The 26,986-nt window shown below is 36.4% G+C and overlaps 1 long non-coding RNA gene across 1 annotated transcript in view; it reads right to left on the reverse strand.

The window, feature by feature from the left end:
- The window catches only part of LOC308061344, a 38,882-nt gene continuing 11,896 nt past the window's right edge, over positions 1–26,986 (reverse strand). The window contains exon 2 of the long non-coding RNA XR_013927181.1: positions 1–26,986. This exon is cut by the window's right edge and continues 11,817 nt beyond it. This is a non-coding gene — a long non-coding RNA (uncharacterized lncRNA).

Consider the following 26,986-nt stretch of genomic DNA (forward strand, 5'->3'; position numbering starts at 1 on the left):
TTTTGGTTGTTTTTCTTTTTTGTTTCCCAGGTGCTATTTAAATTTCCCTTTTGATGCGCAAGGAAGACCTCATGATTGTAAACCTCAGGGAACCAGAAATGTTAGATCCAATATTGGAGGCCTCAAGAGTAAGGAGGAAGCGGCCTCTTGCGGCAAATGAAGAGACGGGACATAGCTTGATGCAAGCAAGATGTTGATTTATTGTACACAATCACGAGTTTATATATGTTTTCAGAAGCTGCGGGCTTTAAACAGATTGGTTCTTTAAGCTAAGCATTACATACTAGGCAATCCCTGATTGGTTAAATCTTAAGCGTGAACTACACCGATTGATTATCTTCTAAGACACATAATTTAAACAATAGGTACTGATTAGTCTATCTTATCTTAGCAACAATCTCTATTCTAAGATTAGGGGTTTTTTTTTCCAACTTGACTTTCCTGAATAACAAAGTTCCTCATCAGCACTATCCATTCCCTTATCTTGCTGTATGTCCCTCTTTGTCCTGCTGTATGTCCCTCTTTGTCAACAGCTATGGCTCAAAAGTCCGCTGTTAACTTGTTCCTTTGTTCCCAGGGCTTATGCCCTACAAGTTCTAACAGGTCTCCATCAGGCTAACAGTGCTCAGACTCTTGTCCCTGAGGCCTTGCTCTACAGCCTCTCAAGTTTAACATGTCTTTAAGTGACTTTTTTCTCATTTGAGTTCAGTTTTTTGCCTTCTTTTTATAGGAGTGGTGTTACTGAAATCTGTGTCAAATGTCTGAACATTTTACCTGGCCAATGGAACATTTTTTTGTTAAATAACTCCATGACCTGTCTTCACTTTAATTACTTTAATGAAATGATTTGATGTCACTTGAAATAATTTAATTATATCATGGTGACACATGAAAGGGGGGGCATGGAATCTTCTAAACCCCACGTGTTTGATCTGTCTATCAGCACCCTAGGAAAGATGAGACCCTTGTGCCCGACCAGTCTGTCAGCGTCTCATTACAAGGACCCTTCACTGAACAGTCCCACTGGATCAGAGAGTGACTCGACTGCCTTGTTCAGGGAAACACACCAACAGCATCAGGAGGACCCCTCGGCGGGTCTTCGCACTTTGTTTAATGTGTTACCCACTGTCAGCAACTGCTGGCACCCACAAAGGGCTCTCACACATTCATTATTATAAATAAGGACAAGTTAAGATTCGTGATTGCAGGTGATAGGGACTGTCTGCAAAAACAAGCTTGAAATGATACACAACCAAGCTATATACAACCAAAACCTTAATTACTAATGACAGCTAGAATAAGTGAGTTATTTAGCATGCATAAGTCAAAGTTCTCTCCTAAAAGGCGCCACTGAGGGGGAGAAGACAGGTTTAGCCTGTCACCTGATCCCAGAAGTTATGATGGAGTCTTCCCTAACTTCTCCTCTCACTCATTCACTTTTTATGCTTTTCTTTAAGTTGAGCTTGAGTGACTCTAGTCATACATTCTTTCATTATTAATTGGTGTAAACTTACCTAGCTTTCATTTAAAGACATAGTTGATAAGAAATAGAAAGCACGTTCTCTGTGAGGGTGGTTGTGCCTTGGAGGTCTTTGGGATGGAGGTGTGTGTTAGTATTATAATGAGATTATAATAAGAAAGGTTCATCTAAGGAGAACAGTTTCACCACAGTTGTTGGCCCAGCATTGGACATCTTTTCATATATTTTCCATTTGACAGCCGCTATGCAGCTTATCAGCTGTATGGTACCATCAAGTTCCCAGTCCTGCAGGGAGTACAGCAGAGCCTGTTCACAGTGTCTCCACTCCACTCCACCCTCCACTGCTCCTCTGGGGTAGCAGGTTGTGTTGCCTAGGGAACCATGGTGGAGTAGATGCCATGCATGCCAACCATCCGAAAATGGCAACTGTATTTTTCCATAAAAAGGCTGTTATAATACTACAACTTCTATTAGGTCTCTAATTTCCCCCCTCCAAGCAATTTTCCCACACATGGAGTCTGAAAAGCTGCTCTAAATCTGTACTGCTCAATTGAGGCCTAACCAATTACTTCAATGTACATTTGCATAATTTTTTAAAAGATATGCTAAGCAATGCATTTTTCTCACTTTTGGAAACTTGCCCTGAGGACCATATAATGGCTGGTATGTCAGCTTTTCATTGTTAGTGGAAGGGTGAAATTGACTTTTGCTATATGCAAACTAGATCTGTACTTTTTCTTGACTGATTCTGTTTGCATAACAGAAATAAAGCAGTTCAAGCAATTTCTGAAGTATACCTCCACACACTACGCATGCATATGCACTGTGTGGATGCACAATCAAGCTCAGTTTCCAAAATCTCTTGGGGTGGTTTTTGTTTGTTTGTTTAATTTTTAAAATGGTCTATAGTCCAGTAGCCAAGGAGAGACACATGGCCAACTACTTGGCTGCTTGTCAAAAGGTAGAGATGATTTAAGGTCTTCCTTTGACCAACTGTATTCTTATTTGTTTCTTTAGATTTGTTATGAATTTGGCTGTGGTTCTGATGTTTCCTCATTTCTTTTTCCTTGAAACAGGATATAAACGTTTCAACCAGATATTTTCTGTACACAATCACAGTAAATTGTTATTATTATTTTTTAAAAATTAGTTTAGTAATAACATCTGACCTGGACTACCACATAAATAAGTTTGTAACATGCCTAGAAATGTTCAAATTCCCTTTGTCGAGTATCATTCAAATGCTAGTACTAAGTAACTCAGATAGTTAGCTATGACACTACTTAGTAAGGTTGTAAAACCTAGACTAAGAATGTATGCAAGGTATTTTAAAAATAGGAACATTAATTATTCTATTCAGAAGGGCGTCACATTGAAAATATTAGAAATAAACTAGATCACTTTTAGTACTATATATATTTTATATTTATATAAATATATACATATATATATGAATTTATAAAGTTGGCAGGAAAAAAAAGGACAATATAAACAGATGATAATGCGATATAAACTGCCTGTAAACAGTTTTGAAAAGCTGAATCTCAATCTGTTCTATTGACAGTCACACACCACACAGCTGTGCAAGGAATGAAATAGACTTAAAATGTCACACAATGAACAATTCTATAAGAAAGAAGTACTGATAATAAATGCCAGTTTTTTTCTGCTTTGCTGGGATTAATGTTTTATATGAAATTCACCACAGAGAGAAGCAAATCCCAGTAGCTTTAGTTTCAGCAGGCAGAAACTTGTCTTTAGAGGTGAAGCAAAGTAATGCGGAAGAATTACATCTTGAAGAGTGGGCTTTTAAGAAACATACACACACAAAAGGCAGGAAAAAAGTAAACACAGGAAAAACACACTTCTCTCAGTCACCCTGAAGATTATAGTCTTTGGGAAGAAAGCAGGTTTTCTATGTTGAATTCCTTTCTTCTGAAACATTTTTTTTTTTCTGTCATGCTTTTTCTCCACTGAAGAGACAAGTTATTTATGCAAAATACATATTTTTATGTCTTACCATATTTATTAATCTATATAGATTCTGTACACCTATACTACTTTCTAATTTGATCACATGAGCTGTTGTTAACTTTGTCCTCAAGCAAAGCTATTTTAAAACACTTCCTAGAAGCCTAGAATGTCAGTCCAGACATTTTCTGATTTACATTAATTTGTCAATTAAGATGTCGCAGGTGTCTACTCATCTTCTACTTATCCATTGACAGTTTTACTTCAACTGTTTCAAAATACCTTGTAAAACATAGTTCTCTTCCATTTATGAGTCAATTCTTAGTGTTTAAAAAAGATCGTATACTAGATATCTGCAAATAATTGCATTTATTGAAGATAATAGGATGATAAAAGAACTACTGCAATCATAGGACAGCTTGTAAATGTTGAGTTTTGAATGCCAATCCCTGCAACCAGAAAATGTACCTTTGGTTTGGAACAGGTCTGTGCATACCCACAACATCACTGACATATCACCAAAAAAGTGATCTCAAAGGGAGAAATAAAGAGCAAGAGTTCCTCACTTATTTGTTGTGCATGAATAGGACTACCATATATGCGTACATCTGCCTTGACATGTTCTTTTCTATCCAGGCCTCCCCTTGGGATCTATAGTCTACTATCCATGTACAGACTTGTGGTGTAAGATACATATTTGAAGTTTATACTTTCCAAATGCACTAGCCATGTTTCCCACACTTTGGCACAGACTAGATTCAAAGTTTGTGATTAGGTATGCTTATTTCTGCCCTGTAAATCTAAGAGGAAAAGACAAGAGGTCTGTATATGAGGCAGTACTGGAAGACACTAATAATTACTCAATGGTTTACATTAGAAGAGTTCACACTTGAAGTACCAGGCAAGTGCGAAAATTGGTAGAAACCCACTTTTTTTCAAATTTATTTTTAGGTGCTTCAGCCCTTGCCATCCTGTCCAGAATCTGAGTTCAGGATTTCATATCTTGATGGAAAAATAGAAAAGAGGAATAGACATTGATCAGATTAGAAGAAAACGTTGAAAAATTAGTGAGAGTAGCAGACATTTTCATAATGCTCATGCTGTTTGTCACTCTGGCTAATATTGGCACACCAGGAAGAAGAGACTGTTTGTTCTTTCTGAAGTGTCTTTCATAAAAATAGGTGAGGAGTCAGGCAAATTGTCAGCATTCCTTCATGAGCAAATTAATATTCTCATATTGCGTTAAACAGAGGGGAGTATATGAAGTTAATTACTGATCAGCAGGTGACCAGTAAGACATTTAAAGTTTTCTTTGCCAAATTATACGTTGTAATGTCCTGCAGAGCAGAGAAAAACTCATTCATATTTTCAGTGAAACGCTTAGAAATCTTCAGCTGAAGTAAGCTGCATGGATTTGCTAACTGTTCCTGTTTCAAAATGAAAGGTCATACAAGTAATAAAGCTAATAAACAAGAAAAACTTACCTACTGAATTTTAAAAAGGGCCTTGTTAGTCTTTCAAATACCCCTCTGAAACAATCTTCAGATATGAAGTCTTTTCTTTTTTAACAGATAAAGCTCTGTGAGAGTTTTTTTGCACATGTCCTCTTACCCAATTACAGGGAGATCTGGAGATCCCTGTGGGAAACTGGAGTCTAGCTCTACAGTGTCATTTGTAGATTTGGGGTCATGGACTGAAAAAAACAAAACACCAAAAAGTGGAGTCTGTGCAATGTGAAAAATTTATAGTAAAATAAAAAAAAGATGACAACATTTACAGAAGCTGAATGTTTTCTCTAATTCTGTACAGGACATTTTACCACAAATTGCCACTTTTGAAAAAAATAATGTTGTAGGGTTTTTAGTTTGGGGCATTTTTTCATACTGTAGAAACATATCACAATGTGCAGACATAATAGAAAGTGGTAAAAAAGAATACATTAAGAAAAAAGTAGAAAGCAGAAAGGTCAGGAAGAGTGGCAGTATCAAAAGCAATAAGCTTTATTGAGCTGTAGCACATAAGCAATAAATTTATTTTTTACTTCCTCTTACTCCCTTTTTTAAAAAAAGGTTTGTAACTGTTAAAGAAATGAGTAGGAATTTTCTTGGTGTTGAAGATGTTGGAACTTCATTGCAATAAAGGCATTAATGAGCAGTCTTATTCCTAATCCCAAACTGTGATATTAAAGATAACTGGTAGGGCAGGTGAACAGTTCTATGCTACAACTCGGTACAATTTATTTTTCTTTTTGTCTAGTACTTTGTAGCAGAACATTGTCATCAAGACTGGGAAGTTGCTGGGGAGGCAATTCAGCGGTCCACATTTAGGGTGGTGGGTGGTGGTGGGGTGGGAGTTAGAATACAGATTCACTCATTACTTTTTGCCCCTATCAAAATACGCCAGTTTTTAGGGTTGACTAAGTCTGTAAAGTTGTGTGCAGCTTAGGAATTCAGTGTTCTAATGGGATCTGTTGTTTCATGACTGCGTGAAATCTAAGTAACTCATGCTTGTTTATCTCTTAAAGGAATATCATATACCTCATTCAAAAAAGGGTTAGAAAATTTACACATAATTGCATGAGGTAGACTTGCAGAAGAAGGGGTATCTGATCCGCTGACGTACTTAATGGCTATGTTACACAGTAAGCTATGATATACTGTCTTTGTCACTCTAGGGAAGCCTAAGTAGAACCTTCTACTTGCTAAGCCATTATTTCATCTTTACATTGTCACAAACATGGTTCTTTCCTTGTATTTGGAAATGTTGGACTCAGATGGTAATGGAATGTTGAATTACTTAAAATTAAATACACAAAATTAATTTTTCCCTTAGTACAATGTGGAAACTTACTAGAGGAAAACATTATGACCTTCATTGTGCATGATAACTCGCTAGTTGGACCAGGAGCTGTGTCATAAAAGTTTCTGGTCATGGAATAACTGGTGGGAAAGAACCTCAGGAGGTCTGTAGTCCAAACTCTTACTCAAAGCAGGATCAGCTATGGGATCAGATCTTAGTGTTTACTGTTTCACCTAGCAGATGTTTGCAACAGCTATCTAAATGATCTAAGAACTCTCTAAACGTTGGAGGTTTTTTTCCAATGATGTCTCTGTGCTTTCAGATCTCTGTGCCCCACATGAAGTCACGACTCTGAACACTGGGATTTCAAGAGTCAACTTGTGCAAATCCTTTTCTAAATTCTGCTGTTCTAGGATTTACACATGAGTGAGCTTCAAGTTTCCACTTGTTTTTAGTATGATAAGTAGAGTTCAAAGAAGGGCAGAGGGACTGGTTGAATATGAGCTGAATTTCCCTGAATCAAAATTTTAATATGGGGTGATGAGAAAAATCTATGAACTGTAGGGCAAGCAGTGCCTCTCTCTATTCAAAGGGAATAAGTTTATGTATGCCTTGAACATTATGCCTCATATCAAGAGCAATACCCCTAACTGTTAATTGCTGGCAAGGAGTTTGTTTCTTTGTGTTTAGTGGTACCTAAGTGGAAGTCTAGTGTTACAAGATATCACTTATGAGGGTGAACAAATGTCGACATTTTGGTAAGCTGCATTTTCCATTTTCTGGGAATTTTTAATGTCTTGATCTCAGCATCCTTGGAGGCTGATGATGGCATAGGCTTACTTGCATTGTCTTCACCTGTCATTAAAGAGTTTAACATTCGTATTCAGTAGAGGAGTTGCTTCTTAGCATATGTTCATACAGCATCTAACACAATGGGATACTTGATTTTACTTAAAGCCATTAGTGCTGCCACAAAGCAAATAATTGCAGGTTTATGCTACCACATAAAACCTTATACAGAAATTGAACTGGCAATGAAAATATGAGAAATACTAATGTAAATAACCTATATATAAGGTTTAAATAAGTACATTTACATTGGAATTAAAATCAAATCAATAACACTATTCACTACCTACATAAAAACTTCCTTTTGATGTCAAAAGGTCATGAACAGATTGCATATTGATTTTAATACAATTTAGATGCAGTCTTTTCAGGATATGACTTACCATAAATTTAATCATCTGGTGCAAGTGCAATAAAACTTCTGCCTGTAAATACTATCATACTGTTATAAAATTCTGGATTACAGTATATTCCTTATAAATAGCTTATTTTCATTCCTTGAAACGTTTTACAATTATTTTTTTTGGTACATGACCTCTTACAAAAAAGTCTTACAATATTTCATATGCATGATATCAAATGGGCATTGTTACAGGAAAGTTTTCATAAAGATTTGTAACATTTTAATGAAGTATTTTATTTCTACTGAGAACTTCACTGTTGATCTTTTGTTAAAAACCTAATGTTGCAGTGCAATATTCTATTAATTATGAGATTCTTTTTGTGCTTTTCATTTCTGTCAAAGTAACATTGTTTATTCTTGGATTGTGATCATGATTTGAGAAACAGTGTGCTGCCAGAGAATTGAACTGAATGTACTTAAGGACCAGTCTCTAGCACTGAGAAATTTTTTACAGTGAGGGTGGTGAAACACTGGAACAGATTGCCCACAGAAGTTGTGGATGTCCCATCACTGGAAGTGTTCAAAGTCAGGTTGGATAGGGCTTTGTGCAACCTGATCTAGTGAAAGATGACAGAGAGGTTGGACGAGATGATCTTTGAAGGTCCCTTTCAACCCAAACCATCCTATGATTCTACAATCCTGTGTACATGACCAGAAAGATATGCCCTGAAGGTCCTTAAATTCTGTCAAAACTCCCTGCAAATCTGACCAGACCCATGGTGTCCACATTTATACTGACTAGTATCCATGAATTCTCTCTGCTACTACTTTGTAACTATATCAGGTTTCATGTGTTGACTGCCAAAACATTATATTATGTTATCACAAAATCTTCTGCCTTGTGCTGCACCCAATAGATGAATTTCCACAAAAGTCACCTGGTCATGCCCCCTTCTGCATAGTTAAGTTGCTTTTCAGAAGTCAGTTGAAGAGGAAGTACTTTATTATTTTAACATGCATCTACTTTACACTAAGATTGGAGTCAGTTGAATCACCTTTGTCTTTCCCTTTATTCCTGTCCCTTGCAATTAAATTTAAACTTGTTTACATTCTTGTAAAGAAGAGTAAATAGACATCCATAGTATTTAGAGGGGGAGGGGGAAAGAAGATGAAACTTTCAGTATTTACGAGTGTAGGTAAGTGTACTGCAAAGCAGCCGAGAGCTGCTTTGGACCTTTTCTTAAACAAACTTTAAAAAGTAGAATAATGTAGAAATTCCATTTGAATTTTTTTCAAATTATGCCTGAATTTATTCTGGCTTCTCACCATGAATTCAATTTTCAACATGTCTTGAAGGCTTGAAGGTAAACTTGTAAGCAAATGGAAGGAAATATTCTGAAAGAAAATTCTTTCTTTTGAAGTTGCTTTGCAACCAATTCACTTGAAGATCAAGTGGTTAAACAAATAGAGCATAAAACTGGTAATGATAGGAGTGGCATTAAAGAAAACCATTGTAGTAAAAGCTTGAATTGAAGACTTTAAAGCCAACAAAAGTATTTATAGTGGGAATTCTGGAAAGTTAATGGCTAGTTGCTGTAAATTAAATACATCAACAGTACTAGTTATGCCTGTATTCTAGAGAGATAAGCAATAGGTAGAAGTATTTCTGCTATTTTTTTCAGGAAAAAAAAAAAAAAAAGAAAAAATGTTGCACAGAATTTGTTCCTTCTCTCATTTTCACGTTTCTATTATTTTATATGAATTACTGACTAGAACTTTAACAATTCCACATCTGCACTTTTATGACAAAATAAGCTCAAAGAAACCATGTAAGATATACATTTTGCATTTCTTTGCATTAAGAAATGTTCCCTCTTTCTCATAAAGATGAAGACATTTATAGCAAATATTCCAAAGGAAGTTATGGAAAAGGTGAGCTTTCTCCTCTGCTTGAAATGACTTCAGATGTGCAAGATGCAATTTGGTACTTCTGCAATAAAACAATCTGAGAGGGCAAAGGCCTTAACAAAGTGGAAAAATATTTGCTTGACAGTTTATGAATTGCAGTGCAGACACACTTAGAAAAATATAGTTTCTTTTAAAAACTGTGACTAATCAGGACAAATGGGCCTCACTTCTACAAGTAGATTTTATAATAAGAAAAGTGATGTATAAGTTTTATTTGTTGATTATAGTTATATAATATTGTTCAGCAAACTGAACAATAAGAATCTAGAATCTAACAATCAGATGAACACATGTGCTTTTCTACCAAAGTATTTTTGGAAAGGGTTTGTAAAGTCCTTGGTTTAAAAAACAAACAAAGCCACAAAAGAGGGAAATTATCAGTTTCAGCTGATATTATTTCTGAGCGCACACATTGTTTTTATGTTTAAAAGTGCTCTGGAAACAAGCTGTTGCTGTGGTCTACAAGGAAGTCTAAATTTAACATTGTGGTGCAATCACTATGCTAATTGATACCACTGAATAATTCAACTTCAATAATAATAATTCGCCTTATTATTACTGGAGTTTTGTCTTGAATTTCTACATTAAATATGGTAGTAATTTACTTCTAACGTCTAAGGTAAGCTTTCTTCCTTCCTCCTCCTTAAGAAGATGAAAAGCAGAAAAATCTGTGAGTTGACAATATTCATTATGCCCGAAGAGGAGGAAGATCTGTTGGTGTGTCAGAAGTGAATTAGGCCAGTAAGTGGAAGATTTTTTGGTGGTTCATTATCTTCTCTCATATAGTATCTGGCAAGATTTGCGGAATTGGAATGATCAAAGTCCATTGGGCTGGGACTTTTAATACAGGTGACTAAATGTGAAAAAGCAAAAGGTGTTAACTAAGTAGCCTTTTTTTTTAAAAAAAAAAAAAAAAAAGCAAGCTGTTTTGATTGTATCTATTATTCTTTCCCAACTATTTGTTAGCTACTCATTTAAGAATGCATAAATTTAAACTGTTGCCTGGCTTTTGGAAGATTTCTTTCTTTTTTTACATTTGTTTGTTTTGTTTTCTTCTGGTTGTTTTGGGTTTTTTTGTTTGTTTGTTTTTTCCCTAGCTAGCTGTGAGCAACATGTCATTTAAATTCAATTACAAATTTTCATAGACTATGCAGGCAGACCATGGTATGTATATGTGTATTATTGATCCTTTAGACAATATCCTACAGTCTCATTTCTCCATACTTACTTGAGTGTAAAGGCAATATAGAATAGGCAATGTTTTAAAAACATTGGGGTTTATTCCTCTATTAATGGCTATTAATTATTTTAAAATAAAACCTCTATTTTATATATATAATTATATAAATATATATCAGTGATATATATATCATCAATAATTATATCGGTGATATTATTTTGTGGATTTTAACAGAGTGAATCATTAACTTTAAGGATTTTACATAATCTGAGGATATTTTTTTTTTGCAGGATTTGTTTACTGACAAGAAAACTCACTTTAATGTAGCACTTTAAAACTACTTTAAAGTAGAATTAAGTAGAGAATTATTGGTCTCATGTATAAGAGGAAAAGTATACACCATATATATAAGTATTCATTCCTTTAAATTAAACTAGGAAGACTATATTCTTTCACAAAGAAATGCTGCAAGAAAGAATTCTAAATGAAAAATGTTAGTTTTTTAGTTTTCTAGTTTCACTTTAAATTGGTATGTGCTTGGACAATACTGGTCTAGTATAAGAATTTAAATAGAACATAATAGGCCTGAGTAATCGTAAAACTTTTGGATTTCAACAAAATGCTTGTTACAGAAGACAATGCAGACATTTTTTGTCCTGCAAAAATGATGACAATGAGTTAAAGACACAACTGGAAACATTGCTGATTAGACCATGGATAATTCTGTAAAAAAAAATAATAATTATTCATTAGTTTAATAAAGATTTAGTAATGCAAAACAGGGCAGTAAAAGAGCAAGTGTAAACCATAGTAAAAAGCACAGTGAATAAGGATGATCCATCAAACTTATTATTTTTAAACCAATTAGCTTCTATGAAATTATGTAATTAATCTTTTAGGAGAAAGAAGAAATAGCTGCATTTCCCCCAAATCCAGAGAGCTATAAATTTCTCATTGGCTCTAGTTCAGTTCAAGGATTCATTGCAACCTGATAGGAATTAAAAGGATTAGTGCAAAGCGAGCCAGCCTTCTGTCTTCTCCTTTTGGTATCTTTCCCTAAAAGTTAATGTGATTGAGACTTCATAAGACATGAAACATACCTAATTAAAGAGGAGTGTTATAACAGCCAGCTGTTATCAACACCTCAGTTGCTCAATATTATAAGAAACTGTGTGCTCATAAGAACTCTAGCTGGGCTGCCATTGCCTTTTCAGCTGATGTTAGGTGGAGACCTAAGTTAAAGCATAAGAAAGAAATTGGGCCACAGCACACTTTAAACAGTGGTAGAGAAGGCTCATTTGGTCTTCAGCTGCAGTATTGATGAAGGAGACCTAGGAAAAAAAAAATATATAGAGTATGTATGTGTGTATAAACAACAATATTACTGTTTCCCAGATCTGGGGTGGGTGAGACTATACATTAAAATTTTATTGTTGTTTTTTTTTTTTTTTTTTAATTAATAAAAAGACAATTAGCATTTAGGAAGCTCTAGTGAGTTTTGGTGCGTTAGCAGCTTTGGTAACTGATGTAAATAGAAAGATGCTTGGATGATTTACTACTGATTTAGGAGGTGACTGGATTGTTAATGAGGTATTAAACTTTGCAGTGTGAGATAACTTAGGTCAGGTTAATAAAGTTGCTTTGACAACTACTTTTGATAAGATTCTTTATAAGGATGTCACTTTGACTTTAAAATATCTCGTGTATTTGTAAAGCTGTGTTAGCTTTAAATCTATTCTGGCACTACAATATAAATACAAATGGGGTTATGCTGAATCAGTAAAACATTGTTCTTTAGATTTATTTTTCAACAAATATTTTAACTGACATATTAATGCCCAATATCTGTCATGTTTGTCATGCAGGAAACACAAACATGACAGAACTTCTTTGTTCTATTGTTCATCATGACATTGTATTTTAGCAGTAAAGATAGTTGACTTAGATTTTTCTTCTGGTTTATGTAATTTTTATTTAAGCTTTTGTAGGGATGAAATAAAAAATAATTAAAAACTAGCTCTGATCACTGAAAATTGAGAGGGAACCTAATTTATCAGATCTGATTTTATAGTAACTTTTTTACTGACAATAAATAACAACATCAAAGTTAACATGTTTACCTGTATGTTTTTTAGTTCCAGAAGCTTCCACTACTTAGTAGAGACAGCACTCCTTTTTCCTAAGAAATGTGCATAAGTTAGGCGGCAAAAGACATATAGGATGGGTCACTTAACTGAAAAAACCTAGCAACAACACTACTGACAAAGCAACATTAACAACAAAATTGAGACAGAATTCACATTATTAATGTGTGTACTCAACACCTTTTCTTCCACCTTTGCTATCAGTAACTTTGCTGTTCCTTCATTATAATTACTCAGTAAACTTACTATGTTCCTTCTGTCCCAAACCATTTTTGCTAATTAAAGAATTCCATAACTTGATCTGAGACCTACAGGAAAACTAATTTTGGAGTATAGCAGGCTCAGCTCTATGAATTTGAAGCTAGGGTATATGGAGGAAGATTCAAACCAAGAAAATGAGACATCAGACTTTGTTCCTTAAAAAAAAGGGACTAAACAGTACAACAGCATGGCTGAGGCTACTAAAACAACAGCAAAAGAAGTATACTAACAGCCAGCTTTATTTCCCTCCTGGTTCCATAGTGTTTCTCCAGGTTATTTGTTCTTCCAGTAATTCCATTGGAAACCTGAAGGACACTGGGAGCTGAATTAACCAATAAATTCTATAAAAGTCACTCTATTTTAGCCATACATTTTTAGCATTTGAACTTCAGTGCGAGTGTACATTGCTTTTAACCTATAAGTGCCACATATGTGCTCTCCACCTTTTTTCTATTACATGTATTTTCAGAACCTTGTTAATATCTTTTGCATCTTTTCTAGTCCTAATGTCTTCCCTTTTCTGCTGAAAGGGAATTTGATACGTCCCATCATGGCAGAAGACTGAAAGAACAGGCTGATAGCGCTCCTTGGGACAGGGTATTCTTTTTGCTTTCTACACTTTCATTTTTGCAAAATCACCTGATAAATGATTGACTGTGAATGCTACACCACCCTTTGCAGCTGGACTAGCTTCTTCCCTCCTTCATCTTCCAGCTGAAGTACAGGTCAAGCACAATGGGAGACATAGCCTTTACTTGGGAGGGAGGGAAGGGAAATAAATGGAAAGAACTGTCACCTAGTGGGCAAATAGTGGCAAAGAAGGAAAAAAGAATTAGGTGAAAGGTAGATGAGTGATTTAATGTCATTGAGATGCAGATAGGATAACAAGAAAGGCAACAGTATGAAATGTATAGCTGGGATGATAAAATAGAATTGGCAACTTTCAATTGCATATGGTGCAGTGAAAAAAACACTAAAATATAGAGCAGCTTTAGATTCCTCCAGCTGGTCTCTGTACTCTGTCATTTATACTTTAATGGTGTTAAATGGGTGGGAGAAAGGGAAGTTCTGTGCTTATTTTGTGTCTCTCCTCTTCATTTAATTGATTTTTTTTTCCCTCCTGACAGTGTGATAGACAGGGTCTTAGACTTGCCATGTGCCTCGTGTCTCACACAGCAGAGTACGTTAGCTCTTTTGAGTTAGTTTGCACTTGTAGTTTGCCAGGGAGGCTGGACTTTCATCTTTTGCCCCAAAGATCTTTCTAGTCTCTCCTTAGGTAAGAGACTGTTTAGCCCAGAGGTCCTCAAACTACGGCCTGCGGGCTGGATACAACCCCCCAGGGTCCTCAATCCGACCCCTGGTATTTACAGAAGCCCCCTGCCCCACCCACACCCCCACCCACCCACACCCCCCTGCCGGGGGTTGGGGGGGAAACCAAGCAGCCGCAGATGACTGCCTGCCACTTCATCCGCACGCTGGCCCCCTGTTTAAAAAGTTTTAGGACCCCTGGTTTAGCCATTTACTTACTTAGTGGAAAGGTTATTTACCTTCCATAACAACATAGATATCTTTTTTATACTAAGAATCATCTCCATGCATTTGTCCAGTAAATAAATCTTGGCTATAAGGTGTAAAGCTCCTGCCCATACAGTTTTGGTGATTACATAAAAGTCTTCCATGCATAATGCTGTCTTCCACTGGATCATATGTAGTAGAGGGAGTTGATTAAAGTCTCAAGGCTGAGGCCAACCATGACAGTTAATAACTTCCTTGAGGTGACAGTTAATAACTCCTCTGAGGTGACTAAAAGTCAATTTCTTTCTCATAGTCACTCTGCAAGAGATTGCCTTTGTTTCAGGTCTACAATAGGTTCATGATAGTTGACTAGGGTGACCAAGACGTGCCAATAATAAGAAATATTTAATACTGTTTAAATGTCCATATTGTAATGTTCTTCTCAGACAGATGTGGCATTTCTATACAAAGGGAAGAAAGGCACAGCAGTATTTAGATAATAACATTATCCAGGGTGTCAGAAATAATTTTGGGGACCTAATAGTGTCACATGAGGATTTCAATAACTTGGTCAACCAGCCACAGAACATGTAACTCAAAACCAACCAACCAAACCCCCCAAAAGACCAACAGACCACCCCACCCCCCCAACAACAAATTGCTAACTATATGAGCACTAGTATGTTTAGTGCATCTTGCTGAGAGGATAAAAAGAGAATTATCATAGACAGTTTGGGTTGGAACCCACATTTAAGGATCATTTTATTCAACCCCCCTGCCATGGACAGGGATATCTTTTAGTAGATCAGGTTGCTCAAAGCCCCATCCAAGCTGGCCTTGAACACTTCCAGTGATGAGGTATCCACAGCTTCCCTGGGCAACCTGTTCCAGTGTCTTACCATACTCATCATTAAAAAAAAAATAAAAAATTCTTCCTTATCTCCAATCTAAATCTACCCTCTTTTAGTTTTAAACCATTATCTCTTGACCTGTCACTACAGAACTTAGTAAAAAGTCTTTCTCAATCTTACAAGTTTCCTTCAAGTTTTGAAAGGTTGCAATCAGGTCTTCTCAGAGCTTTCTCTACTCCAGGCTGAAAAACCCCAACTCTCTGTCTTTCTTCACAGCGCAGACACTCCAGCCTTCTGATCATTTTTGTAGCCCTCCTCTGGACCTGCCCTAACAGGTCGATGTCTTTTTTTTTGTGCTGGGTACCTTAGAACTGGACATAATGTTCCAAGTAGACTCTCACAAGAACAGAGTAAAGGGGGAGAATCACCCCTATTGACTTTCTGGCCACGCTTTTGATTCTTTTGGCTTTATGGGCTGCAAGTGCACGTTGCCAGCTCATGTCCAGCTTTTCATCCACCAGTATCCCCAAGTCCTTCTTCTAAGGGCTGCTTTCAGTCCATTCACGCCCAATCTACATTGATACTATGGACTGCCCTGACACAGGTGCAGGACCTTGTACATGGCCTTGTTGTACTTCCTGAGGTTCACATGAACCCACTCCTCAAGCCTGTCAAGGTCCCTCTGGATGGCATCCTGTCCCTCTGGAATGATTAACTGCACTGCTCAGCTTGAAGTCATCCTCAGAATTGTGGAGGGTGCACTTAATCCCACTGTGTATGTTACCGACAAGGATATTATACAGTATTGGATCCCTGAGAGGCACCATTCACTTCTGGTTTCCACTTGGACATTGAGCCATTGATTGTAAGTGTTTGGACATGGCCATCCAGCCAATTCCTTATCCAACAGCCCATCCATCAAACCCATATCTCTCAATTTAGTGGCAAGAATGTTGTGGGGGTTGATATCAAAGTCCTTGGAGAGGTTCAGGTAGATGACATCTGTACCTCTTCCCTTGTCTACTGATGCATTCAGTCCATCATAGAAAGCCACTAATGCCACTATTATTTGGTGGTAATAGTTCACCTAGGCACTATTTACCTTATGTAATTATATTTACTATACTAAAAATATAAAAGACATCTTCAAGTTTCTATTACAATGATATATTTTAAGCTTAAAGTGATAACATCAGAAATGTTTGCATGACTTTAGCATTACTTTCAGAAGTTTTATGAATTTGATGTTTAGACAGTTTCAATCAGAAAGCTAACAATGTTTTTATTTCTAGTCCAGTTGAGAAGACAAAGTTTAGTTCTCTTTGGGTTAGTAAAACATAAATATTGCTTAACAAGTTTTCTATGCAATAGTTGAACTCCCTGCATTGTCCAGTTATTTTTGTTGGTCTTCTCTTAAGCAAACAGTTTAATGTTTTGGGATACCTTTTTATAATCAGTGCTAAAAATGTTCAGTTATTAAAATTTATATTCCAGAAATCCTAATATACAAAGTTAAAGTATTTATAAATCCAGATGAAATTCTTTTATATCTGTCTGTGCTTTCTAATACTGTGTAAAGCATTCTTCATGTTCTGGTCTGTCTGTAGAAGGGCAGCCACAAATTTTGCTGGACAAATAAAGACAATTATTTAGAAAATGTTCTGGAAACTGAATCTCAGTTATGAAACAGGTGGTAAAGGAAATGGCCAAAGAAGCAAATGAACAGTCTGGTGATCATTCTTGGATAAACATCAGGGGATGGGGGTTGGACTTCCTGTTGATGTACAAAGGCTTCTTTAGAGTTTGGTTTTGTTTTTTTTGGTTTTTTTTTTTTTTTTCCATTTCATATTTGTGAACTGTAGATGTGCTAATATTTCCTCATAGAAAGTCTTACAATGTAATACCAGACAGAATACAGTGATCTCACTGATCTGCAAAACACATAGTATGAGATTCTTCTAAATGTCTGCATATGCTTCAGTAATTTCAGTCAAATGAATCTTCAAAAATATCCAGTCTGGATTTTAAAAAAGTCAACATGGCATAATCTTTCATAAATTCCAAAGTAAATTCTAATAAGTGTGTCATATGTACCCCAACCTTTATGATAATTCCCATATATTTTTTTATTTCAACATAGTATTCTTTAAGCCTGTTTGCCTGCATAAAAAACACAAAGTGATTCTAACATACTCCTATATTTGTTATCTATATCACAAGGGTAATATCAAATCTTTATTATTCATTTTAATGTAGTCAAACTTACTAACAAAAGTAAAAAACTGCAATGATTCTCTGAAATCTATGTACTGAAAGGATTTTAACCAGGTCAACTAATTGGTTTCAAGGTTTACTAATCACTGGGGTTTTTTAATTCACTTGATATATGGTAAATCATGTAGTACCGAGACAGAGTCTGAAAAGCATTGTCTGGAAAGATGGAAGCCTAAGTCATATTGCTCTTACCTGTTTAACCAATAATAATTTTTTGGGGGTTTTGCCCTAATTTCAAATTAAGTTAATCTGACAAGTGTAGACTTAGTTAAATGACATGCATCCTTCTTCAGTTCTCAACTAAGGATTTGTGCCAGACTGACATATCGTAACTGTTCAGAAATATTATTTACCCCTTTCAAAAAGACAGCACTATACTGGGGGGTGGTGGTGGTGTTATCTTCTTTTTTCTTCCTTCCCACCCCCCCATCCCTCTCATACTACTTCAGGTATCTACTGTTACAGAAAACTACAACTAATGGTCCATGACAATGTTATATGCAGTTAACCATGTGGACTAACCTGAAAAACTTGGTTAAAGGATTACTCTTTCTCCAGCTAAGAAGTTGCCTTATCAATTTATACTACTTATTGTCAGAAAGTTAAAGAAAGCAAGTGGAGTAAATAAAATATGTAGAACTGAAAAAGACTGTGCAACAATGTTATGTTGTTTCAATGCAGGAAAGCAATTTTTTCAATAAGATTGAGGACTGAGCTCATCAGAGGAAGAAACAGAGTCATCATTAATCCTGATTTGATATCAAAACTTGATTTTGATTTAATATTTACCACTTAAAGTTTTAAAAATATTTTAAATTTACCACTTTAAAGTGGTAAATAAGCTGTTCCTTAAATAATTCACTGTGCATCAATACATCAATAAACCTGTTGATTTTTCCAGTAATTATTTATACTTCACTATTGTTAATAGCTGCTTCACTAATTATTAAAATATTTATAATTCATAAAAGTGTTGCAATTCTTATATTGTGGTACAAATGACCTATTTGTGCAGACTCTGCTTTCTCAGTTGATCAGTCCATCTGTTAAAATAACACTAATTTTTATACACAATGTGTAAGGCAAGGCAGAGGTTACTAGAATTTTGTCAATGAGGCATGCTCTCTCATACCCCCAAGGTCCTTAACAAAAGCACTAGCAATATGGTATATAGCAAAGCAATCTGCAATGACTTAAGATATTGGCTTCATCACTGGCTCTCAGAAAGTTTATTCTACTTGACTGAAAATGAATATCATTAGATTCAAGCCTCAGTATTTTCTTCCAGGTGGCATGGACAGCTGGTATTTGCAGTGATTAAGAATCTTCTGACCTGTGGTTAGGACAGGCTGCAGAAATGTTTTTAGTTTGGCTACTCCATTATTAGTGAATGCTTTGAACTGATACTTCACTTGTTAACAAAGATGACTCCTTTTTCAACAGTGCTATCGATTATGTTAATTTATCTAATGTATCTGCTATTACACTGATATTCAATGTCAGTAACTAAAGCGCTGTTGGAAACCAAAAATATTCTTAGCCACCTACTTACTTACTATATATGGGTTAAGCGGGGAGAAAAAGCAGCTTCAAAAAACAGATTGGTTGTGTAATCAAAGCAGAAAGAAGCAAAAGCTAAAAAGAGTGGTCTAACTCTTTCTAACTGTAGAGGACTATTATTGAATAAAATACGTGGTATGAGTGTAGTGACTGACACTACTGTAAGTTCCAAAAGATGTAACCAAATATTCTGTAGCAGTTTGAACATTTAAACCTGCTATTCAGTTCCACTCATAAGGAAGAAACTTCTATCTCCAACAACAGTAATGATGATTAAACCTATAAAAATCATGTTTTGTAGAACTTCTGATAGAACACAAAATCTATCTTGACATATTTTCAATGTGCATTGACTGAACTCTTCTTTTTAAACAACATGTAATGATTATTAACTATGATGTAGTAGTTGAACTGCTTTGCCATTTTTGCAGAAGTAAAAACTCAATTGGCACCGGTCACATGATGATTAGATTAAATGTATCTAATAACTGTGTCAAAGGTGTCTGATACTGTATAAGAAAATGTGTTCAGTTGCTCAGACCTTTGTCAAACATTATTTATAATTATCTGTTAGATGCTTCTCTTAGAGAAATCTTTTTGTATGCATAGTATTTGCTCTTTATCAGTAAACTTCAGCCATATGTGAAAGAAAAGCTGAGAAAATATGCTTTTTGTCAAAATTATAAACTTTCAGAAATTTCCACTGAATGGCGCTAACATCTATGTCCTTTGGGGCATGGAATTATCCTTTGTGACAGATTTGGCTTGTAGACATCTATGGAAATGTCTGACCATATGGTGCCAAGTTCTACTTTTTGAACAATTCCAATCTGCATACTTCAGCAGTAGTTTCTTAGTGTTGTATATTCCTTTAAGACCCTGTCCATGCCTCATGCGCACCAGATCCTGACCTGAGTGAGATCCAGCTACCAGAAGAAATATTGTTTCTGTATTTGATACTAAGAATTACTGAAATACAAAGCTTTAAGAACTAAATTTAAGGTGTACTGGAGCTGGGGATGTTTTTTTATTCTTGACTTATATGGGCCACAAAAAAATGAAATAAAGAACCTTCATTCAGAGACTTTGGAAATGTCTGATTAACTTGTGCCTTCATACTACAAGGGATTTGACAGAACTTTGGGAATTTTCTGGGCAAAAGACTAATAGGTGAGCAAGTGTGTTTGGGCCTGTAGGACATGGGAAGAACTATTTATTGACTTGGCCAGAAGTACAGGGAATGTGGGGCTGGGCGTTATGAAGGAACCGGAAATCATTTGCCAAGAAAGTAGAAAGCGTGTCCAACACTTTTTTTGTCTCTTTTTGCTCTTATGTCCTGGTTTTCTCTTGGTCATACTGCATGAATTGCTCACTTCTCAAGAAAATTCACTAGTTCCTTCCCAGACACAAGGGGGATATCTTTGTTCTAGGATCTACTCTGAACACTGTGTCAGAATTATGCTGTGACAAGTCTAGTCTTCCAACATAAATCCAGCTTGTCCTGCACTCTAAAATATATCCATGTGCCCTTAAGTTTTGCTTGAGAACATGAAACAAATACCCAGACCCATGCTAAAAAAGAACATGCAGCATCATAGCTGCATTACTATTCAGGTCCGCCAGATTGAAAATCCACAATTATTTTTAAAAACCAAGACCATAAGGGTAGCGCATAAGACAAAGAGTATCTGACTGTATCTGAGCAGCTGATTGCTATGTACCATGAAAGTTCTAGTCAGCCCAAGTTGTTCTGAACCTGAACCAGCTTGCAATGACTAAACTGAACATTCTGCTGTGCAGTCCTCAGATACATAGTATAAGAGCCAGCTGATGAGCTGCGTTATGGAGAAAGCAAGGACAATGTCTGGATTTTGGCAAGTAGGAAGATCAGACAATCCAGAACCCAAAGGAGTTCTTTCCCAGAATACTAGGTTTCAATCATCTGTTACTAGTAGGTATTTATACAGAACTTCTTTACTTTCCTCACTTATAAGTCCTTGGGGCCTCACTGGTTGCACCTAAAAGTGCTGTGAGACCTGGATGATGTCACTCTATGGCCATTCACAATTATCTTTGAAAGGTTATGGTGACTGGGAGAGGTTCCTTAAGACTGGAATAGAGCAAATACCACTGTTGTCTTCAAGAAGGGCAAGAAGGAAGATCCAGTGAACTACAGGCCAGTCAGCTTTACCTGTGTTCCGGGGAAGGTGATGGAGAAAATCCTCCTGGAAACCATTTCCAAAGATGTGCAGGAGAAGAAGGTGATTGGGAGTAGTCAGCATGGATTTGTCAAAGGGAAAATATGTTAGTCCAACCTGAGAACCTTCTGTCTTCTGTAATAAGGTGAGTGCCTTGGTGTAAGAGGGGAAAACAGTGACATAGTTTAGCTTCCACAGTTTACCATAGTTAAGATTTTTAACACTGTGTCTCATAACATCTTTGTAGCCAAGCCGCCAATGTAGAGTTTACATAAATGGACAGTAAGGTAAGTTGAAAACTGGCTGAACAGCTGTCTGTAGAGGATTGTGATTGTGGCATAAAGCCTAGCTGGAGGCCAATCACTAGTGGTGTACTCCAGGTGTTCCTACTGTAACCAATACTGTTTAACATCTTAATTAATGACTTAAACACTAGGACAAATTCCATCCTTAGCAAGTTCGCAGATGGTACAAAACTGGGAGGAGTGGCTGGTACACCAGAGGGTTGTGCTGCCATTCACAGGGACCTCAAAATTCTGGAGAATTGGTCTGAGATGAATCTCATAAATTTCAACAAAGTGAAGTGCAAAGTCCTGCAACTGGGGAGGAATTGCCCCAGGTACCAGTACATGCCGGAGGCCAACCAACTGTAAAGCAGCTTTGCAGAAAATGACCTTGGGTCCTGGTGGGCAACAAGCTGACCATGAGAGAGCAATGCACCTTCAGGGCAAAGAAGGCTAACAGCACCATCCTGAGTTTGGTTGCTGCGTGCTAATGGACATTACCAGCAGGTCAAGGGAGTGATCCTTCACTCTACTTAGAATTGTTAAGGCCACAGCTGGAGTGCTGTGTTCAGTTCTGGTCTACCCAATACAAGAAAGATATGGGCTTACTGGAATGAGTTTAGCACAGGAGCACAAAAATTATTGAAGAGTCTGAAGCATCTTTCATATGAGGGAAGGTTGAGACAGTTGACACTTTTCAGCCTAGAAAATAGAAGGCTCAGGAAGACCTTATCGATGTATGGGAGGGAATCAAGAATGGGACAGCCAGATGCTTCTCAGTAGTGCCTGCTGGCAGGAAAAATGGTAATGGCCAGGAATGAAATCACATGAAATTCCACTTGAACACAAGAAAACACTTTTGGTTTTTTTTTTGGTTTTGTTTTTTTGTTTATTTATTTATTTATTTATTTATTTTATGTGGTCAAATACTGAAGGCATATTGTCTAGAGAGTCTGTGAATGATCCATATGCGGGGATTTTTAACCCCACTGAATGTGGTCCTGTGCTCTAGCTAATGCTGTCTGAATGAGGGAGTTGGACTACATTATCTCAAGAGGTCCCTTCTGGACTAAACGACTCTGTGATTCTGTGATTCTTTCATCTATCTTTGCATCCCAGTTTGCACCAACTAGCATAGCAAAGCTTTCCAAGCTCAGAAAGTGTTGGATTTGAGACCTTTCTGCAACCATTCAGCTTCTTGTATATGTACTTTAGTTATAACCTTAAATCCGTTATCATGTATTCAGTGTAAAGAATAGGCATGCTCTAGATATGAACAGAGACTATGTAATAAAACTGCTGGTTTTAGGTATTCTGCTTTGCTTATTCAGAAAGTTCTAAACAGAATGATGAAATGCAGAGGTGGAAGACAGAAAGAACAGTCTTACAAATAGTCATTTAAATGACGCTATATGGCAATGGGCTGTCCTTCTTTATGACACTGAAACCTATGGTTCTGTGAAGGTCATGTTGATCAAAACTTCTTATGGGTCACCAAACTATCCATCCATCATGTTCAGAGAGTCTTAGGATTTGAAAAGTCTGGTAGTAAAGAGCAAATGTATTCAGAGCTTTTTACTCAATAGATAAAATAGAATATATTGTCACATGATATAAAAATTCATGCCACAACAGGAACTCCAAATTAATAGGTGCGTCTGATCTTCTATGCTTTCCTGTATAGAGGAAAATGACATTCTATTTTCCAAGGGTACTGTAAAAATCAAGTGATTTGTTTGTGCCACAGTGTAATATCAGTGATAAATACTGTAGAAAAGTCTACAAACAAATTAGTTCTGCCTTCAAGGCAGAGTTTGAATAATATTCAGCAAATAAGGCATATGGCCACACAGTGAATAATGAAGATAAAGATGTTGTGTAAAAACAGTACAGAGTATGAAAGGTACTCTGAGACAAGGATACTCAGAAAGTTGTATGAAAGTACAACATAATTACACAATGTATATGTATAAAGGGGCTAAATTAGGACAAAAGCAGTGTTCTTTCTGGTAACTTCTGACTTCTGTTTGCCTTTACACAGTAGCATTCTTAGCATAAATTTGTCAATGTTACATATGTAGAGTGTATGTGTTGCAGGATTTTTAGCGCTACCTGCTGTTCGTGTCCAAATTAAAATTACAGTGTATCTGGCAATATACATTTGCTCCTTGGGCTGCTCACATATACTGCTGATTGTCCTCAGGCTAAGGCTTGTAATGAGGCAACCCCAGGCAGAGAGGTATTATCCCACTGCTCAAGTCCTGTTGTTGAGGTCATAGATGGGCATGATTGTCATGCTGATCCATGGATCCCTTTCTGAGAACTGTTGAGCACCAAAAAAAATTGCAATTGAAACTCGGCAGGTACAGGATTGGGTCCACAGCAGTCTTTATCTACTTGCAAAATAGCAGTAGTTAGATAGTCACTATTTCTTCATTCATAGCCACACTGAGCTAAAATCACTATAAAAGATAATAACTGTTTGAACTCTGGCAGCAGAGTGACTTTTTTCAATTGCTTATAGCCCTCATATTATATCGAAGAGAACCAGATCTGAGCAGTGTGCCAGAATGAAAAAACAGGCAGTTCAAATGGCAGAAAAATGAATCTGCAGTTACAGCCAATTATTTCAGCATGCTGTCTAAGTGGCAATTAAGGCACAACTCTCATGAGCTTGGTGTCAAAACTAGTAATGGCATACTGGTTCTCATATACATTCTTTAATCTTTATAATATACCTCTTTCTTATTAGTGCTTCATTACAGTCTTTTAGGTTTTCATTTGGGAAATGCATTGTTCATTTATTTAACAATTCCTCTATTGAATCACACTTTTCACTAGTACATTCATAAGAACATGAAAGAAGCTATACTTTATCAGAAAAAAGATCTTTTGTCCCCATCAAAATTACATGGCTAGGGAATATTATAAAAGCAAGAACACAGCAACATGTCTCCAGAAGACTTGTACCCACCACCATTTCTAAGCTCCCCAGAGTCACAGAGGGTTTGGGGATGGGGGAGGGGAAGAGGAAGGGGTGTTGTGGGTGGAATAGTCTATAATATAATTTCCTTCTATAAATTTGACCTCATCTGCTAAGTCTGATCTCAGAGTTGACCCTGCTTTGGGTAGGAGTTTGGACTAAAGACCTCCTGATCTCCCTTCCAGCCTGAACAGTCCTATGAGCCTGTGAACCTGCAGCAAGAAATTTCACAGCTTCATAACACTCACTGAGGACACAAAGTTATTCTGTTTTGAACCTGCCACTTCCTAGCTTTACCCATTGTATTACAGGAGACAATGAATAATCATTTGTTGTTCAGTTTCTGTACATTTGATTTATTTTATAGATACCTATCATTATCTGTTCAGTCACTTATTTTTCAGACTGAAGAATCTGCTCTGTTTAATCATTCTTCATGTGAAACTTTTCTACAGGTGTAATTGTCCTTGTGTAACTTTACAACATGCTTTTTCGAGACGGGAGTGGTCTGGAACAAATCTGCTGATAGCATTCAAAATGTCACTGCACTGTAGATTCATTAAGTGGCAGGATGATGCTTCCTGTGTTCTTTTATTTTTATTCTTTCTAAAAAAAAAATTTTCTATTTCCTTTCTTGGAAAATATGTACCTCTTCTTGTTGAATTTAATTTAGTCTTTTGTCACTCAGTATTGTGATGGTCTTCTGCAGTACTTCACAGCTAGCCCTTGTCTTTACTATCCTGAGAAATTTGGTATCAAATGGGAACTTTATCACTTCATTCCCTTTCTCTCGCCTAATCATTTGTCAATATATTACATCTAGCTGATTCCACTAGGTTCCCTGTGAGTCTTCTCTGATCATATCCACACTATCTGCAACCTGGCCATTCTTTCCTACTCTGTATTCTCTCCTCACACCTTCTTAATCCATGTGAATATCCCTTTTCTTATCCCATAGTATTTTCCTTTCTTTAAAAACATTTGATGAGAGATTTTGTTGCAAACTTTTCTTAACTATATCTGCAGGTTCATATCTGTCTATGAGGCTTGATTTTTCAGTTGAAGGGGATACCAAATCAATCAACCAACTAAAATTATAGGGGTTTTTAAGGTTGGAAACACTTAAGGCTAGATTTGTTATGTGTTTGGCTGGCTACAAACAGCTGAAGAACACAACTGATAATTACAAATGTCAGGATTTTTATTTCTTTTAATTCAAAATTTCCTAAAGCTCATACTAAATATGTATTTATTATCATCACTAATATGGTATTACCTTTCTGGAATTTAGGACTACAACTGCACATGGTTTATAGCTCAAGACCTGTTATTATAGGGAAATAACAAGTATTTGTCATGGTCAAAACTGCAGTTATTCTTTCTCTACAGGGAATAAACTGAAACTTGCAATTCTCCTAACTTAATTGTGCAACTGTGGGTTGTTTAGTTACCTCAGGCTTAGGTGTAAATGATAACATTTTTTATATTAAAATGAGAAGTAGATATATGTAATATGAACTTAAATAACAGTATACTTATTATTTAATGAATTCAATGAACCTTTAGGAGATTCTTCCTTTTATTTTGTTTCAGATCTCAAGATACTCTGTACTTCATAAGGGCAGTTAAAACACTTCAGCTCCATCATTTAGTTACTCCTGTTTCCCCCTTCATACACTGTATTTTTCCTCTAAAGATATTGCATGATTTGCAGTTGTGTTGGGATCTTAGTATTTGATTGAACACTTCTTAAAATTTGGAACAAAAGAAGTAGTTTAAAAATATTTTCTACTTAAATTATTACTTTTTTAGGAATAAATTTAGAATAATATTTTTATACAGACAAATTAGATATTTACAGCTATTTGATTGTGATTTCTGAGTATATATTATGAAACTGTAATTTAAAGTTAGTGTTTATAAAGTTGTAAAAGGTGTGCTTAATACATGGGCATCAAAGCATGTACAAGGAAGAAAATTACAAATTATATCTAAAAACAAGTATTGATTTTACATAGCAAGGTGCTGGCAGCAGGGGCTGCAGGGGCAGCCTCTGTGAGGCGAGGCTGGTGCTGCCCCATGCCAAACACAACCAGTTCCAGGTGGCTCCAACAGACCCACTAGCACAGGGCACAGCTGAGCCCAGCAGCCAAGATGGTGACACCTTGGGGAAAGCATATTGAAGAAAGAGTGAAAAACACTCGGCAGAAGCTGTGAGAGAGGAGTGAGAAAAATGTGAGAAAAACAGCCTTGCAGGCACCAAGGTGCGAGAAGGAGAGGAGGAGGTGCTCCAGGTGTCGGAATAGATTCCCCTGCACCCCATGGA

Source organism: Falco punctatus (genome assembly GCF_963210335.1).
Source record: "Falco punctatus genome assembly, chromosome: 3".
NCBI classification, from domain to species: domain Eukaryota; kingdom Metazoa; phylum Chordata; class Aves; order Falconiformes; family Falconidae; genus Falco; species Falco punctatus.